The sequence below is a fragment of the Strix aluco genome, chromosome Z, assembly GCF_031877795.1.
Source record: "Strix aluco isolate bStrAlu1 chromosome Z, bStrAlu1.hap1, whole genome shotgun sequence".
In the NCBI taxonomy this organism is placed as follows: Eukaryota; Metazoa; Chordata; class Aves; order Strigiformes; family Strigidae; genus Strix; species Strix aluco.
Window position 1 is genome coordinate 94170982 of NC_133971.1, and position 18734 is coordinate 94189715.

At 52.4% G+C, this 18734-nt stretch overlaps 1 protein-coding gene across 3 annotated transcripts in view; it reads left to right on the forward strand.

Annotated features, from left to right (window-relative positions):
• The first annotated feature begins 1702 nt into the window (after positions 1-1702).
• The window catches only part of LOC141918543 (mitogen-activated protein kinase 4-like), a 54867-nt gene continuing 37835 nt past the window's right edge, over positions 1703-18734 (forward strand). The window contains exons 1-2 of one of the 3 annotated variants that reach the window (XM_074813166.1): positions 1708-1764; positions 16638-16804. The gene's annotated coding sequence lies outside the window, so the exon portion shown is untranslated. Of the gene's footprint in view, positions 1765-2411; positions 2536-16637; positions 16805-18734 lie in introns of all 3 variants that reach the window. The other 2 variants (XM_074813167.1, XM_074813169.1) reach the window with 2 other exon arrangements.

The following is an 18734-nucleotide window of genomic DNA, read 5'->3' on the forward strand; positions in this document are numbered from 1 at the left end:
CAGCGGGTCATGCCACCCGTCGTAACCCTCAGCCCCTTGGGCCACTAACCAAAATCCGTTACATCTTTCTCCTCGGGAAAGGCCCCTCTTCAGCAGGGACAGACCTCAGGAGTGGACAGACACAAGGACACTGCCCTGCTCCAGGGCTCACCGGGGCTAACGCGGCCCCCGGCATGGTGTCACAGGCTGCTGGGACGCTGGCTTGGTGCAGGCCTGGAAATCCACCCGTTAATACCGATACACAAATACACATTGGCTACGGGGAGGGGAAAAGGGCAGAAAACCCAGCTGGGATTGTCTCAGTGTTCAGAGCAAGGGGGGTTCACCTCAGGCCCACCACCCTCCCGCTGCGAGGGATGCCTTGAGGTGGGGGCCAGGCAGGATCCCCTCACAGGGACTATGGTGGGGGCTACACCCCCCCCCCCCCCCCCCCCGATCCCCTCAGATGGCTCCTCACAGAGACTATGGCAGTGAGGAACACAGACACACCCCAAATCCCCTCAAGCAGCTCCTCATGGGGACAGCGTGGGGGGAACCAGATCCCCTCAGGTGGTTCCTCACAGGGACTATGGCGCAGGGGTTGGGGGATATGACCAGATCCCCTCAGTCGGCTCCTTGCAGGGACTATGGTGGGACACACACACCCCCCAGATCTCCTCAGGTGGCTCTTCACAGGCCCAGGGTGGGGAGGGAACCAGATCCCCCTCAGGCAGCTCCTCACAGGGATGGGGAGGAACAGGAACCCCTCAGGCAGCTCCTGACAGGGACTATGGCGCTGAGGGACACACACCCCCCAGATCCCACTCAGGCAGCTCCTCACAGAGATGGGGAGGAACAGGAACCCCTCAGGCAGCTCCTGACAGGGACTATGGCGCAGGGGTGGAGGGACATGACCAGATCCCCTCAGTTGGCTCCTCACAGGGACTATGGTGGGACACCCCCCCCCCCCCCCCCAAGAGATCCCCTCAGGCGGCTCCTCACAGGGACTATGGCGGGACACACACACATCAGATACCCTCAGGCGGCTCCTCACAGAGACGGGGGAGGAACATGATCCCCTCAGGCAGCTCCTGACAGGGACTATGGCGCAGGGCTGGGGGGGATCATGACCAGATCCCCTCAGTCGGCTCCTCACAGGGACCATGGCGGTGAGGGACACACACCCCCCAGATCCCCCTCAGGTGGCTCCTCACAGGGACCATGGCGGTGAGGGACACACACCCCCCAGATCCCCCTCAGGTGGCTCCTCACAGGGACCATGGCGGTGAGGGACACACACCCCCCAGATCCCCCTCAGGTGGCTCCTCACAGGGACCATGGCGGTGAGGGACACACACCCCCCAGATCCCCTCAAGCAGCTCCTCGAGGCAGCTCTCCACAAGAGTGGGGGGAACCAGATCCCCTCAGGCGTTTCCTCACAGGGACGGGGAAGGAACATGATCCCCTCAGGCGTCGCCTCACAGGACTATGGCGCGGGGGTGGGGGGACATGACCAGATCCCCTCAGGCGGCTCCTGACAGAGGCTGGCCGAGGCGCGGGACACACACATCCCCACACCCCACCCCCGGGATCCGCTCGGTCGGCTCCTCCCGGGGCCGGTGCAGGGCCACCGGATCCCCTCGGTCGGCTCCTCCCGGGGCTCGCCCCCTCCCCCGGCAGGTGGCCCCCGCGCGGCGGCTGAGGCCGGTGGGTGACGTCAGCGGCGGGGGCGGGCGCGCGGTGCCGGTGCGCCGGGCCGGGCCATGGCGGAGCGGAGCGGAGCCGGTAAGTGCGGTATCACCAACCCCCCCACCCTCTCCCTCTTCCCTCGGCCGGGCCGCGCCCGGGCGCTCCCCCCGCTCCGCGCCGCTGCTGCGGGCTGAGCCCGCCGGGGGGCCGGTGGTTGAGGGGGTTCGGGGCGGGGTGAGCCGCCGCCGCCGCCGGTGGTAGTGGTGGTTACGGCGGGGCTCGGTGAGCGGCTTCGCCCGCTCCTGCCCGGTGCGGGACCAGAGCTCGGAGCCGGCAGCCGCGGAGGGGGGACCCCGCCGGTCCCTTAGACCTCGCCCTTCCCCGGGGGGCTCGGCCCGGCCCCGCTGCCACCAACGGGCCTGGCGGGGACCACCCCCCACCCCCCCCCACCCCTTTTTCCCCGGAGCCGTGGGCTTAAAAACCGTGATAGGACGCGCATATGCATTTGCTTCTCTCCGGTTATATACCTGCTTGATGGGCATCTACCTGCTTGACGTGCCTATACACACAGCGCTGTGGGCTCACACCCCTACACCCATGCATCACCGAGCTGGTGTCAACGTGTCCGGCAGGTCCCCAGCCCCGTGTCCCAGGAGGGAAAGCGGCTTTTCTCCCTCTTTCGCCCCTCCAAGACAGGCTGCGGTTGCTCTCGGTCTTATTTATTTACTCCTCGCCTGAACTAGACCCTCAGATCTGCGAGCGTGCGCTGGAGATGGCAGGTTGGCGATGGTCCGGGCTTTAATGGCATCAAACATGGTGAACGGGAGGCCCGGCACTTCGGGAGGATTCATCCTGGATTGGTGTAGTGTGAGTACCAAAAAAGGGGGGAAAAAACCCCCTCCCGATGTCCCAGCAGCTCTGCCAAGCTCTCCCCACACAACCCAGCTTCATCCTCCAGCCCCGAGGTGTGGGTTAGAGGAGTGGGATCCCCCCTCCCACGTGTGGTGTCCATCCAGAGCTCAACCTTTTCTGGGGGTCGACGGGGTGTAGGTACTTCTCGAACCTGTCTCTTGAGTCTGTCTCGTGGCCGCGTGCTTCAGGGATGTCGTGGCTGGAGAAGGTGACTCGCTGTTTCAAGAGTTTCTTTTGACGAAGCAGCTGGTTTGGTTTTGGAGACGCAATGCTTGGATACTGCTGAGAGGGGTTTTGGTCCCTGCGTTCAGCTCTGCGTTGCTTGTTCCTCACGGGTAATTAGACAGGTCTAATCCTACCTGGTGCTGGGAAATTCCCAGGAAATGCAGAGTGCTTTTCCCTCTCCTGGTCTGCAGCAGGAGCCCAGCCTCCTGCAGAACGAGGTATGGGGACGGTGACATCTTTTCCACCACCTTGGACATGATTAAAGAATGCACCTGAGACTCAGATTTGCAGTGCACTTGCCTCCTTTTGGATGGACGGACATCCGTCAGGTTGAAGGTGACAAAAAAGCCCCGTAGAGGTGTGTGGGTAAAAGATTGCAGGGAAAAGGAGACCAGGATCGTAGCGAGGATATCACAGGAGCCAGGGCTGGAGTTGCACGTAATATTTTGAGGATAAATCTCACACCCAGCAGGTGAGCATCAGCATTCCCCCTCCCTGTGAAGGAGAAGAGGGTAAAGGGACATGATAACCCACGTACCATCGATTCTCCTGTGCGTGGGAGACCACTGCTGTGAGCCTCTGCCAGGCCTTGGAGCCAAAGCAGAGAAAAGCCAGGCTCACCGCAGTCCTTCCCCTCCTCAAGCTGAGCCCAGCCTGTTAATGAGAACTGATAAGGCCTGAAATCCCAATCAAATAACCCGTGTTCAGAAAAGACGCTGGACTGCAAACGTCTTGGCCAACCTCAGGCTCTCCAGGTTGAGTGCTTCATGCAGATGGTCTCTGTTTATCTTTTTTTTTTTTTTTTTTTATACCTAGAACAGAAATACGAAGACCTACCTCTAGGTGCTGGAGTAGCTTCTCATCCTGCTTCTGCCTCCTGGGTGCTGGGCAGCTCAGCAAGGCAAAATCACCAGAATTAGCATGAGTTGAAATTACCTCTCGATTTTCCAGGTGGCGTGAGGCAGCTCCCTTGCAGTTGAAGCTGTTTTGGTGGATGTGAGTCGTTTGCTCTCACTTGGGCATCTGAAAGTCTCTGGTCTAAACTGACCCCCCTTCCCCCAAATGGAGGGGACAGGCACCTCCTGAACGGGATTTGTTTCTCCCCACGGTGAACCCCAAATGGAGGGCAGGCGAATGCCTTTCAGACTTGCTGGTTCAGGCTTGGATATCTACATTTAAGTGAGAAAAATCTCACCCAATGCTTGCAAACCTCGGTTTTTAGTCCTTCTGCCTTCATCTTTCCTTTTTCTTTTTTTTTTTTTTAGCATGACCCTGCTGTTCTCCTACCACTCAGGCCTTTTTTTTTGAGGCATAAATAATGCTTCTGAAACTTTCCACGTCCCCAGGTGGGAGGTGTTGCAGAACTGCAACTGCAGGGAAGCGTTTGCAGCTCATCCTCCTGCAGACACAGAAGGCTGAGTTAAAAACCAGCCTGTTAATTTTGTTCTAATGGCTCTAAGCAATTCCCCCCTCCCCTCCCTTTCCTCCCATACCTTGTGCCAACATTTAATTGCTCTCACTCTGAGGAGATACTATCTCATTTCAAGGTTGAACTTACCTAGCTCTGACTTGCAGAAGGGGGATGTTGTTGTGTCCTTGTCACAGAGGTGACGTGTCACTCGCAGCTCCTTGCCCGCAGTGATCGGGTCACCACTTTACCTACTCCTCAGGACCCTGAAGTATTTGAGGTGCTACAACCTCATGCTGAAAAGCTCCTGCTCCACCGGGTACAGTTTTTGTGGCCACCCCTGGGACTTTGCTGGCGTGCCCACATCATCCAGGTGCTGGTCTGGATGCAGCCGTGACCTTGGCAATGCCGTGTGTCGGTTTGAGCTTTTTTCCAACTTCTAACGGACACATTTCCCATTGCACCTCCACGGACCCCACCACCTCCTTTTGCTCTGGCTTTGCTCTGATGCCGTACGCAGAAGAGACGCCCCACACTCATCCCAAATCCTTTTCTGGCTCAGGCAGAGATCCCTTTTCTGGCCTTGTGTGTTACTTTGCCACGTGAAGACATGGTCTGTTGGACTGTGACTTCCACTGAGGTGATTTGGGTCTCCATGCAACTGTGTCATCAACCAACCATCCATTAGTTTCTCATTTTTTTGTGTGTTACAGGATTACATTTAATATAATTCCCCAGAAGGAATCACAGATGAGACTGAGGAGTGACAAAAATCCCCGAGGACTGTGCATGGGTGCTGGCTTCCCTCCCTGGTCTTGCCCCGTCAACACCCTGCTTGGGGCTGTGCTGGCACACACCTAATGTGGGGGGGGGGGGTTTCCTTACACCTTGTGTGAAATTCATCCTCAAAATATTATGTGCTTTGGAGAAATGCAGGCAAACACTGTGTCGAGGCAGTTGCCTGCATCATGCAGCCCCGTTGGCTGTCAAAAAAAAAAAAAAAAAGTCTTTTAAACAGATCTAATTCCAGGAGACTCAGCTGGCTGATTGGAATTGTATTTTTAGTCTTCATTTATTTACCTGAAATTTCTGTCCCATTTTAGCTGGAGCTGACCCCAGTTGCCCGCTGCTTCTGCCTTTCACCTTTTGTCCTTAAAATATTGCGACTACACAAAATTTCCTTGTGTTTCACTGGTTGATTTTTAAATGCTTTATTTCAGCAGATGTTTGGCCATACCGAAATCTTTGTCATTAGGGGTTTTAAGGGAGGTTATGCAGGAGATTGTTGGGAAAGACCCCGCTTTTGTGCAGCGGGGTGCAACAAGATTCTCTCGTCCTCTTTGGTAACTGTTTTATCCCATTGGCAGCACAGTACTCAATTTTAATTTTACTGATGGTACCTAATAGTGAATCTAGCAGGTATCTAATTCTCTATTCCTAGCATGCTTTAAAAGTGCCTTACTTCACAATTAATTCTGTTGGCTGTTCACATTTATTGGATTCCTTTAGAGGTCCTCATCAGTCACTGTCCCTGGATGTTTCTCTTTCAGTGCCATATCTTTTTCCCCTTCTTTACCTTTTAGAAAGATCGTGTTTCCGTGCATTTTCCACATCTTATGTTTGCTGGAATGGTTATTCCCCAATTTAACTCTTGCTGCTTTTCTGGGTTTGTAACTTTTGGGGTCTTTGGTAGATGCTTCAAGTGAGTCCCGTACTCTCAGTTCTGCTAAGAATTACTTTCAGCTTTGTAAAAATGCCCTTTTAAATTTAGATGCTGCTGCAATTATTTTGGGCTTGTAGTTCCTGTGACTAGCACAGAAACAGAAAGAAGCTATGACAGAAGAGGACTTGCATTAGACATGGCAGTTCATTTTGGCTTCACCCTCGTCACATAGGTCTGCTCCTGCTCCGTGGCCAATTAACGATGAAACGTGAGCTACTCCATGTGCCAGCAGTGTCTTTTCATCTGAAAGACTTACTGGTGTGTTCCTTGGGCGTGGTATTGATTATTCATTAGTTGATTGCATTGTGGTATTTTTATTTACCTCTCTGGGTTGTAGGCATGCGATGAATAGTGGCAAGATGTTGTCCTCCTTGCACCAGTGCAGCTGAACGAATAGAAGACAGTGAAATTCTGTGTTTATGGCCTTGAGAATGCCCAGCAAATCGTTTTGAGTGTCTTTGACACCTCTGTGGATCAAACCTGATATTCTACAACAGGGCGACCTGCTTATTGGATGAGGGAAAGGCTGTGGATGTTGTTTACCTTGACTTCAGTAAGGCCTTTGACACCATTTCCCACAGCATTCTCCTGGTGAAACTGTCTGCTTGTGGCTTGGATGGGCACACGCTTTGCTGGGTAAAAAACTGGCTGATGGCCGGGCCCAAAGAGTTGTGGTGAATGGAGTTAAATCCAATTGGCGGCCGGTCACGAGTGGTGTCCCCAGGGCTGGGTTTTGGGGCCACTCCTGTTTAACATCTTTATTGATGATCTAGACGAGGGGATCGAGTGCACCCTCAGTCAGTTTGCAGATGACACCAAGTTGGGTGGGAGTGTTGATCTGCTCGAGGGTAGGGAGGCTCTGCAGAGAGACCTGGACAGGCTGGAGCGATGGGCTGAGGCCAACTGGAGGAGTTTCACTAAGGCCAAATGCCGGGTGCTGCACTTGGGCCACAACAACCCCCAGCAGCGCTACAGGCTTGGGGAGGAGTGGCTGGAGAGCTGCCAGTCAGAGAGGGACCTGGGGGGGTTGATTGCCAGTTGACTGAACAGGAGTCAGCAGTGTGCCCAGGTGGCCAAGAAGGCCAATGGCATCCTGGCTTGTATCAGCACTAGCGTGGCCAGCAGGGACAGGGAAGGGATCTTCCCCTTGGACTTGGCACTGGTGAGGCCGCCCCTCGATGAGTGGGTTCAGTTTTGGGCCCCTCACTCCAAAAAGGCCGTTGAATGACTCGAGCGTGTCCAGAGAAGGGCAACGGAGCTGGTGCAGGATCTGGAGCACAGGTGTGATGGGGAGCGGCTGAGGGAACTGGGGGGGTTTAGTGTGGAGAAGAGGAGGCTGAGGGGAGACCTCATGGCCCTCTGCAACTCCCTGAAAGGAGGGTGCAGAGAGGGGGGATGAGTCTCTTGAGCCAAGGAATCAGCGCCAGGCCAAGAGGGAATGGCCTCAAGCTGTGCCAGGGCAGGGTCAGACTGGCTCTTAGGAAGGATTTCTTTGCAGAAGGGGTTGTTGGGCGTTGGAATGGGCTGCCCAGGGCAGGGGGGGAGTCCCCATCCCTGGAGGGGTTGAAGAGTCGGGTTGACCCAGCGCTGAGGGATGTGGTGGAGTTGGGAACGGTCAGTGTGAGGTTCATGGTTGGACTGGAGGAGCTTCAAGGGCTTTTCCAACCCAGATGATTCTGGGATTTCTGTGATTCTGTGATTTCTGAAGAAAATCACATACTTCATAGGATTTGAATTACTTTTGCTGCACCGAATCTCCTCTTTTGTGTCTTGATGTCTTCATACTCCTCACCTAACCGACTGCTGCACCTTGCAGATCTCACCAGCTGCACTTCCCAGGCAGGTGCTTGGCACTGGGAAGCCCCTGTGTGTTTCCCGGGATCTGTGCTAGGGTGAGGTTAAACAATGATCCGTTCCAAGGCTTTCCAGGCAGAACTGCACAGCAGGATTCGCAGGAGCTGATTTCAGCCCTGCTGAAAAGTGCTAGGATGACCTTGCAGGCGCTCCTTGTCCCTGGGGCTGGCTCAGGAGTGGGACAAGCTCCTAAATCTCCCTACCAACACCGTCTCCTGGCTTGGAAGTTGCAGGGGGAATTAGCGCTGCTTCTTCCTGCAGCACTTTACGTCTGAGCTAAGCCTGTCTTTAAAAAGCAGCCGGCGTGGTTGTGCTTGGAACAAGCAGCTCAGTTTCTATATTATACACAACAGTCATCTCTGTAGGAAGCTGGCCAGCCCACGCCGCTGCAGCAGCCCAGTGCTACATGGCTCTTAACATGCTTATCCTCGGGGCGTTCCTGGGAGGAAGAGAAGGAGCAGGGAAACTCCAGGGAAAAGCTTTCCCAGTCACTGATGCGAGCATCCCCAGTGCTGTGAGAAGCAGTGCCCTGGCTACACGTGTGTCCGGGGGGTCACTGGCAGGGATGTTCACGGGGTTTTTCTGGGTGGTCCCCTCCTGAGACCCGATGTAGATCCATCATGTGCAGGTGGGAAACCTTCATCCTGCTCTTGTGCCTTTTGTCTTGCGTCTGCTCTCGCCTTCCTCACCATCCATGACCTGCCACGGATAAAAAGTTACCCGCTGCTGTCCTGAGCCGTTGTCTTGGCTGAGTGATGGGAGACTTTCCGAGTCCGTACCAGGGAAGCGGCTCGGCTGTGTCTCAGCTTCATGTTAGGATCAGGGAAAAGCAAACAACCCCCCAGGCAGATACCTGTCCAGTGTCCATCTGTTCCAGCTGCTCAGATTGTTTGCACAAGTCAGTTCTTGGCTACATCTGATTTTACAACAGGATTAATTACATGGTAACTGATACACCTGCAACAATTAGCTACGTAAACCAAGATAAAAAGCTTAATCAAATTTCATGTTTCAGCGTACAGGCCGCTTCCTAAGCCCTCCTCCTGAAATCCCTTCCTAAAGGAAACTCTGCAGATCATCTCCAGACCCTGAGAGAGGCTTGTTCCTACGCGTCGGTGAAGCGGGGCAGGGGGAAGGCAGCGTATCGGCTGCGGAGGCGTGAGCCTTTCTGCAAGGAGTTGTTCCCCCTTCCCTATCTCTTTTGTGGCTGTGATGCTGCTGATCCCTCTGGAAGGAGCTGGGGGTATCCCAGCCCCAAACTGCGTGCTCGTGGTCTGGGGTTTTATGGAGGAAAGGAGGCAGAAGAAAATGCAGGCTGGATCACGTTTGCAATCAAGGTGGAATATCATTCCATGTCTGCCGTCACAGCACCGGTTGTACCCGGCCCCTCGCCGGGGTTGTGTGCTCCATTAACTCCCCCGGCCCCGTCCTGTGAAATACGGAAAGTTTTGAGCTATTAGAAAGTGCCTTTGGGTAAAGGGAAATTAAACCCTTGCCTGCTGTGAGGAGGCAGGGCTGGAAATGTGAATGTGGAAATAGGTCCTGGCTTAAAATGACTTCAAGGACAGAGGGTAGGTGCTGGGCTTCTTGGGATCTGATTCAGCTGGGACCGGTTCCAATTAAAATGAGATCAAGGAGAATGGGAAGATTAAAAAAAAAAAAAAATTGTTCCTTTGCATTTCTGTCAGTATTGAAACATTGAGACTGGTTTGCATCTCTTCTACAAACAATGAAGCTGACCCAGAGAGTATTTCAGATAATTTCTTTTAAGAATTCTTCTGCTCTCTGGGAATTCTTTCTCCCTTTTTTTTGTAATTTGAGGTTGTATCAACTTAAGAAAGCCTTTCCTCGGAGCCTGAAATAAGCAGGCCAGCCTTAGTTTCCTACAGCATACCTCCCAGGCTGACTGTGGTCAGAAATGCCATAAATTAGCAATAATTTTGTGCTTTTAGTAAGGTGGTAAGCACGGGAGCAGAGCGCTGCTGTTTCTGTGAAGGCAAGGCTTGTCGGGAGCGGGGAATGGGTGGCCAGGGAGCTGGCGGGGAAGCGGGTTTATGGGAGAGCTGAAAAGGGAAGCCTCGTGAAGCAGCAAAAAAATGTTTACAGGGTGGAAAGGGGCAGCTCTCGTTGCTCCTGGGGTTGCTGCTAAGTTGAAGGGGATGCTGCAGGACTGGGGCCAGATGTGCATACAGCTGTGCTAGCAACAACAGCTGACCTGTGTTCCTCGCTCTTGCACGCCCGTGCCTCCTCAGCGAGAGAAATTTTAATGCAAAGTTGAAATTTCATACTCACGTTTCTCTCGTCCTGTTTTTGCTTTACTCTTGAGGTTGGTTTTGGGTTCTTCAGTGCAAGAGGCAAACAAGGAAATGTGAAATTTGATAAGACTCTTTTAGGAAAATAAAGCTCCGTTCGTAACCGGTGGTGTGAAGGGATCGCAATGCACATGGTATCATCAGCGAGTCCTCTCCTTTCTTGCTTAAATAAGGGGCAGGGAAATCTCAGGTTGGATAGATTGGATTGGTGGGCCAACGTTAACAGGATGAGCTTCAACAAGGCCAAGTGCCAGGTCCTGCACTTGGGCCACAACAACCCCCTGCATGGCTACAGGCTCGGGGAGGGGTGGCTGGAGCTGTCTGGAAGAGAAGGATCTGGGGGTTCTAATTGACAAGCAGCTGACCATGAGCCAGCAGTGTGCCCAGGTGGCCAAGAAAGCCAACGGCATCCTGGCTTGGATTAGAAATAGTGTGACCAGCAGAAGCAGGGAGGTGATAGTCCCCCTGTGCTCTGCACTGGTGAGGCCACACCTGGAGTGTTGTGTCCAGTTTTGGGCACCTCAATACGAGAGAGATCTCGAGGGGCTGGAGCGAGTGCAGAGGAGGGCAACGAGGCTGGGGAAGGGCCTGGAGAACAAATCCTGTGAGGAGCCATTGAAGGAGCTGGGACTGTTTAGTGTGAGGAGGAGAAGGCTGAGGGGAGACCTCATCACTCTCTACAGCTCCCTGAAAGGACATTGTAGAGAGGTTGGTGCTGGTCTCTTCTCACAGGGGATTAGTGACAGAACAAGAGGGAACGGCTTTAAACTGCAACAGGGGAGGTTCAGACTGGACATGAGGAAAAAATGTTTCCCAGAAAGAGTGGTCAGAGAGTGGAATAGGCTGCCCAGGGAGGGGGTGGAGTCCCCATCCCTGGGTGTGTTTAAGGGTCGTTTGGATGAGCTGTTGGGGGATGTGGTGTAGGGGAGAACTTTGTAGAGTAGGGCTGAGGGTTGGACTCGATGATCCCAAGGGTCTTTTCCAACCTGAAGGATTCTGTGATTCAGGTGGCATCTTGATGGGCTTTACATTTGCCAAACAATATCTGTGGTTGATATTATTGACTTTTCAACTTGTCTCATGTTCCAGCTTCACCTGAGTCTTATTAGACAGGGGCTCATTCTGCTTATTTAAAAAGAAAACAAACATTCTGAAAGTCATCAAATGGCCACCCCCGCTCCCAAAATACCTGCTGGATTTTAGGCACGACAGACGTCCATGCCATCTGCCTGCTTCTTCGGCGCCGGGTTTTGCCCGGCGTTAGCGATCGCATCACCACGTCCCCTGATGTTAAGGCAGGTGAGCAGGTGGAACAGCTCAGCGCATGCGACTTCAAGTTTCTGGTAAATACCGATTGATTAACAAAGTGTAAATGCTGCAGAGAGCACTTTGCTCAACTGGCTGAGGATGAGGGAGACGCGAGGAGGATTGTTAGCAGCGCTAATCGGGCTGGTAGAAAGGAGTTTGATCACGGCACTTGAAGGGCCTCATTATTGTGTGTTTGGAGAGCGTGGAGGCAGTTGTGCATGCGGGAAAGGCTTTTACAGTCTTTGTCTCCTCAAGTCATTAGAAATGCCACAGAAAGATGGCTCTGAGGATGGAAAAATATTTTATCTCCGAGCTGGAAAGCTAATTGCTGTCTGCTCTTCAAACGCAGCAAAATGGGCAGAGTGCGTTTCGGAAGAAGTTTGAAGGAAATTCCGATTCTGATACTTGCAGCATCTTTTCAGTACCTGAAAAATGTGTGTTTCAGCAGATCCCAGGAGCAGCTGTGGGGTTAACGCAGTAGCGGAGCAGCTAGGGGAAAAACTATGACTGCAAAGTTTGGCAAATTCCTTTTTTTTTTTTTTTTCCCTACGGAGGAGCTTGGGTTAGTATTTTTGCTCATCTCACCCGTTTCATTTTGCCGGCGCCATGAGACTGAGGAGGACAGACCCTGGGAAGGGGATGGGGATGCCTGTCCCCCGTGGAGTCCCCACATCTCCCCATGATTTAGGTTTATATCGTGGAATATAAGCTCATCTCCTACGCTGCCCTCTTTTATCTGAATAAATATCATCTGCCTGCTACTACTCAGACAGAAAAAATAATCTTTATTGCAGTAATATGCTTGTCAGTTTTCCTTTATCCCAGCAAAGTACTGTAAGACCTGCAAAATGCTTTAGAAACATAAACATTTTTTGAGCAATATTGAAAGGGGAAAAAAAAAAAAAAAAAAGTCTCTGAGACTTGAGTCTTGCAAACCAAACCACTCAGCCAGGTTTTTTCTTGGCATGATTCCTTTTGCAAAATGGGTATCTTACCGCCCGCTGGAGCCAAAAGTCAAGAAACGGCTTAAGGCTGTGAAATTGCTCCATCCTGATCGCTCTTTTACGGCCCCGTGCAGAGCAGGAGGGATGTTTCAGAGCAATATTTGGCTAAATGCTGGGCCATGGTGGTCTGGAGCCCAAGCTGGTGCAGAGGACCTTAATTGCATTGCTCTCAACGACGCATAGGGCAGGCTGATGCTCTCGCCCTGTGTTTAAAAGAATCAGATTTGAAAACAGAGCAAACCAACCCAAACCTTCAGCAACCTCACCGTTTTGCTGTGGAGCTGCTGTCTCCCTCCCTCCTCCATTCGGGCACCCAGATCTTGATGGGAAGCAGGATTGTGCCCAGTTTAGCAGGCAGTGATAACCCGGCAGCGGGCAGGCAATGCTTCATTCGTGCTCCTGTGAGGTGCTGTTTGAGCTTTGCTACTTATGTTCCCCTCCCGTTTGCATCTTCTTTTGTTGAAAAGTGTGGTGGTGGAACATTTCTTCTCCTGAGTAGCGATCAACTTGGACACGAAGTGCTGGGCAATGTCTAAGAAGCACAAGCCCCATGTAGGACAGAGTGGATCTTTCCAGGGCTCTGGAGGACCACGGTGCATGGTTGCACCCCCTCAATTTCTCATCCTGGTGAAGACTACTCCTGGCATGAAGAATTGTCATTTCACAGAATCCCAGAATCATCTGGGTTGGAAAAGCCCTTGAAGATCCTGCAGTCCAGCCATTAACCTCACACTGACCGTTCTCAACTCCACCAGATCCCTCAGCGCTGGGTCAGCCCGACTCTTCAACCCCTCCAGGGATGGGGACTCCCCCCCTGCCCTGGGCAGCCCATTCCAACGCCCAACAACCCCTTCTGCAAAGAAATCCTTCCTAAGAGCCAGTCTGACCCTGCCCTGGCGCAGCTTGAGGCCATTCCCTCTTGGCCTGGCGCTGGTTCCTTGGCTCAAGAGACTCATCCCCCCTCTCTGCACCCTCCTTTCAGGGAGTTGTAGAGGGCCATGAGGTCTCCCCTCAGCCTCCTCTTCTCCACACTAAACCCCCCCAGTTCCCTCAGCCGCTCCCCATCACACCTGTGCTCCAGACCCTGCACCAGCTCCGTTGCCCTTCTCTGGACACGCTCGAGTCATTCAATGGCCTTTTTGGAGTGAGGGGCCCAAAACTGAACCCACTCATCGAGGGGCGGCCTCCCCAGTGCCGAGTCCAGGGGTAAGATCCCTTCCCTGTCCCTGCTGGCCACGCTAGTGCTGATACAAGCCAGGATGCCATTGGCCTTCTTGGCCACCTGGGCACACTGCTGGCTCCTGTTCAGCCAGCTGGCAATCAGCCCCCCCAGGTCCCTCTCTAAATTTTTGTGACTGTCTTAATTGCATCTAGGCAGCAGCCTGAGTGGCGTGTCCCAAAACAGACTGGGTACCTGCAATGGGAGCCTGTGGTGGAGCAAACTCAGGAGAACTGAGCCTGGTCCTTGTTGCAGAGGAGCTGGATACAAGAGCTGGAGCACTGGCTGGATCTGTTTTCCTCCCTCGCTCACCATGACCCCATTAAAATTTAAGGGTAAAAGTAGGAGGAATGGAAGAGAACTTGCTATTTAAGCCTTAATTCATTTTTAACCTCAAGCATTAGCTGGAGTTTGTGCAAACCACTGGCAAGGCAATTAAAGTGTCTTTTTAATGGGTTATTTTTGTACCTTCACTGGGGTGGGAGCTACAAGATCCCAGGCTGTTGAGCTGCCTGGGTAGGGGCCATCCTTTTGCTGTGCTGCTCTGATGCTTAATCCCTAATTAGCTTTTATTCTTGAGCCCTGGCTGAGTCACAATGAGAAGAAAGGTGCAGAATGTGGCTGGACGGAACATGGGGAGCAAAATATCTGGGCTCCAGCTTGGATCCATCCTGGAAAAGAAAAGACTTTGGATAGTGCAGCATCCAGTTTATTTGGAAGTTGCTGGGTGTTTTGTAGGAGTAAGCTCCAGGATCAAAAATCAATGAAAAAAATGGATTCTCTGAGAGTTCCTCTTAAATCCTGAGGCTAATTAGGAAGGAGGAACTGCTACCCCCACTGTCTGCATGGGACGTAGCTGCTGCACCCCATGTGGTGAAGGCTGCTGTGATGATGATGAAATCTAATTTCAGACTCATTTTGGGGGACACCTTCCCTGGGGGACACATGTCCTGTCTGCAGCCGGGGAGAGGACCTGGGGTTCGTCACCTCTGTAGGACTGTGGGATGTGGGGGGTGCAGGTCCTCTGAGGGCACCAGGCCACAAACCCCAGCATGTTCATCCTGGATCATCCCGGCCTCACGTTTTCCTCTCTTAGCAGAGTGTGTCCTCCTGAGTTACTCGTTCCCTCCAACCTTTTGAGTCCGTTTCACAACACAGCGTTGGAGGAATGCAAGCTCAGGTCCGGCTGAATTAATTCCTTGTGTAACATGGCCAAGAGAATCCAGGGATGAATCTGTTTTTCTCTGCGACATGCATTCATTCAGCTACTGCCTGCATTAAGGCACCTTGCGATCTCTCTCCACCTAGGTTGTTTAGAGGAATGCTTTCTAAAAATAGCTGCCTGGTTTGATGTCTTTCCAGTATTATTCTGTGTAGCACTAAAAACCTACCTAGAAAGGCTGTCCAGTTCATTAACGTTCCCTTAAAATGCAGCTAATCCACGTAATCTCATTATAGTAGTAGGTGATTATACTGAGAGCAAGCTTTAGCAGTGGTCCAGCAAAGCTTTTTATTCCCCATCTATTATCTGGATGGCTAAAAGTCACTGGGAGTGTGTTTCGGTTTTGGTCGGGCTATTTTAGGACCAGGACTTACAACATTTTTGTTTTAATTCTCTAGAAAATCTCCCGCGTTATTTTTGATGATGCCGGCGTGATTTCTGTCGCTGGCTTTCAGCTTTGCTGGCTGCTGCCATCCCATGACTCCACACCACAGTCTCCCAAAATCATGAGACTGGGAAGCATTAAAACAGCGGAGACTTTTTTTCCCCCAGAGTAGAAGAGGGAGAATTTGGCCGTGTGAAGTTGTTTAGCGTGAGATTCCCGGTTTCCAAAACGTTTGCAGGTGTGAGACCTTGTGGCCTCGTTCTTTAGGGAGTCAGACCAAGGAAAAGTTTGGGATGAAGCAGTGAAGGATGAAGTGGTGAAGCAGTTTGGGCTTGAACGGCGGCTTGAAGTAGAACATCTTCCAGTAGACGCTGCTGCTTAAAGCCACGTAGACTTGGATCGAGGTGGCCAAATATCACAGAGTTTATGGTGAAGTACCACGTCTGGACAGTCTCCTGGACATACAATTAATTCTCCTGGAGGTTTGAACCTATTCCTGTGCTGTTTATGATGGCTTACAGGTCATGTTTTCCACCTACTCGGTCCGGCCGTGCCTCCGACGCCTCGGGGAGCATCATTTTGGTGAAGGCTGCTGTCGCCCTCCCAGAGGGTTGTTGGTAGATGGATGGCTCTGATCACTCGCTCCTCTCGAGGACGAGGGAGGCAAGAGCACGTGGCTGGAGGTTCAGCTCCCCCGAGCCCCCGGCGGTGTGGCCTGGGAGGAAAAAGGGACATCGGGGAGGGGGTTTTCTGACTGGGGCACTGGGCAAGTCTCCACACCACGTAGTTTTACCCCCTTTCCTCTCTCTGTCGCGGGGGGAGCATCTCTCTTGCTGAGTTGGGGCTGCAGCAGCATGGGGCCATGGCTGTGGGACTGCAATGGGAGGAGTGGGGGTGGAAACCTTTTACCAAGTGGTTTCTGCAGACAAATGCAGGTTTGGTTTGTTGGTTTTTTTTTTTTTCCCCTCTCCATAAAGCCTGTCTTCGTTGTTTTCCCAAGCTGAGCATGCAGATCTGCAAGCGATCCAGGCCTGTCCCCCAAACTAAACTGGATGAGATTTGTCAGTGAGCAGAGGGATTAAAGGGGAGGTTAATCTCCACGAGACACAAGTGCAAGCACTTTTGTGAGATCCCAGTGCAGTGTTTTGAGAGGACATCAGGCGCTTTGCTCGCAGAGGTACCTCTTGGGGCCCATGGAGGGTAGGGGCGAGTTGAGGAGTCGCTCTGCCACCTCTCTGCTTGCTGGCACATGTTACACATACCTCCTTTGGGGCAAATTCCTGGTGTGGGCTCCTCAGTCACAGTAAAAAAAAAAAATCCTCTAGGGCCGTTTCTATGGTTTTTTTAAATATTGGGTTTTTTTAATAACCATCCTGCTTTTGCTTATCTTGGTCCAGCCCCACCAGTGATAACACAGGCGAAGTCCTGACCTGTGGTGTCCTGGGGAGTGAAGGCTCAGCTCTCCGACGAAGCGCCAGCAGAGAGCAGATCTCCTCATCTCTTTTTTAGAAGAAAAGACTTTGAAGTGCCAAACCAAAAGGGCAAAGTGATTTGCCCCGATAAGGTATCGTGTTTCTGCTCTGATTTCTGGCTCTGGGAGAGGCTTCTGAGTCATCCATTCTAGGAATTACTTTATTTAGGTAACGGAAATAGTTTTAAATTGATGTGTTGTCAGCCATTAAAAGCCTGTGCGGCATGAAAACCGCAGCTGGCAGGACTAGGGCTGAAGAGGGAGCAGGATGGAGACTGCAGGTGCTGTCTGTCTCTCAGGGATGGCTTGACAGAGGTCGATGCCTTCCTAGAGATGGAGCTGGGTTTTTGCAGCTTAATTCCATCTCAAACACATGTACCTAGGCTGGTGGGAGAGGGCACGTTGGCTGCGGGGCGCGCGTACTGAGCTGTGTTTGTTCAAGGCACTGTCTGGTTGCTGTCTGGCTGCAGAGCACCGAGCCTGGAGCGGTTTCACATGCTGGGTCCTGCTGGGAAATGAGACCTTTCCCCACATCTCGCCTGAGTTCAGCCGCTCACAGGCCTCTGCCACGGCTGATTTACTAAAAACCACCCGTCTGGCCGGGGGCAGCCGGGTGGCTTTCCTGCACCGCTTAAAATCCCTGCGAGTGTCAGCAAGTTCTTCATTGTTTTCTGTTCTTTCTGTGAACTAATGAGCGTTGTCTGATTTTTCTTTTTTCTTTTTTTTTTTTTTTTTTTCCCCTGAGTGTAATTTGGCCTGGCCACAAATGCCCTAGCCATTAAAGAGGAAAATTCCCATTTTCCTGCAAGAGGTTTGGGCAGCAGAGGTGGCTTTGCAGTGCTGAGTGATGCTGCTCCGCTCGCTTACGGTACAGTGGTATGCCTGGAAAATCGTGTGTGTGTGTTACTACCATTCAAGCCAGAACTCTGGAGTCATTTTTGTGCTGCTTCCCTTTGGTTTTGCCTTCTCTCTCTGGCTTTTCCCACAGGCTCACAGAGATTTCAACTTCCATCTGGGGCAGCGCTATTTGGTGCCTTCTGGCCTTTAAGCTGGTGGCAGCTCTGCTCATTTCCTTCTCAGTGGGTTTCCATTTGGATCTGGGTATTAAAGGCATCTGATAAGTACTATTTTTGGAGAAATAAGTATATGATCCACTCTTGAGCAGGTTACAGGGCTGTTGTTTGCTACAGCCGGCTTGTCAGGACGTGGTAGATCCCAAAGGTAAAAAAATTCTTCATGAAAAACAGGTTACTTCAGATCACCCGGGGTACCTGATGTGCATCAGCAGCTCTAGCGAAGCTGGGAGGATAAAACCCGGGTTCAGAAACCTGGAGTACACTCATCAATTTGACTGTAGTAATCTCTGACTCTTTGGTATAAGTAGCTCTGGCGTAAGAGGGTCTGATTCTGCACAGGGGGAGGACTCTGCTGGTGATAATTAGCAAGAAGCTTCACTCAGAGGAGCTCTCAACAGCAGTCCTCTGACTTGGCAGTTTGCTTTTAGACAGGTCCAAGTGCTCACCCATATCTGTGCGCAGTGGTGCTTTCTGGGGTACTGGGGCAGGATGTCTTTGGTGGAGACCCCAACACCGAGGTAGCTGAGGCCACACAGTGCAAGAGCATCGCTTGTTCTTCAGTGTCCTTCAAAGGCTGAGTGGTTCCTGTCATTGGCTGTGTTCATCAGCAGGTTTGGGGAACAGCTTGTTCCTCTCAGATCAAACTGAGGTTTTGCTGGGGTGGGTTCTTGTCCCCCCCATTTTCCTGTTTCCTTGAAATTCTGTTGGGCAGATCTGGTTTATTGTTTCTCCTGGGGTGCCCGGTGTGGGGCTGGACCAGAGCCCAGCCAGTAGGCATTGGAGTGTGTGGAGGGTCTCAGTGTGGGGCCCCCAAACTCCATGATAGAAACCTCGTATTGCTGGGAGGTGCAGGAAGTTGCGAAGCAGGGAACCAGATCCCATAGTAGATCGTTTGGGCTGCAGGAGGGAAGGGAAGAGGCTGTTTGCCAAGACAAGAGCAGAAGCGT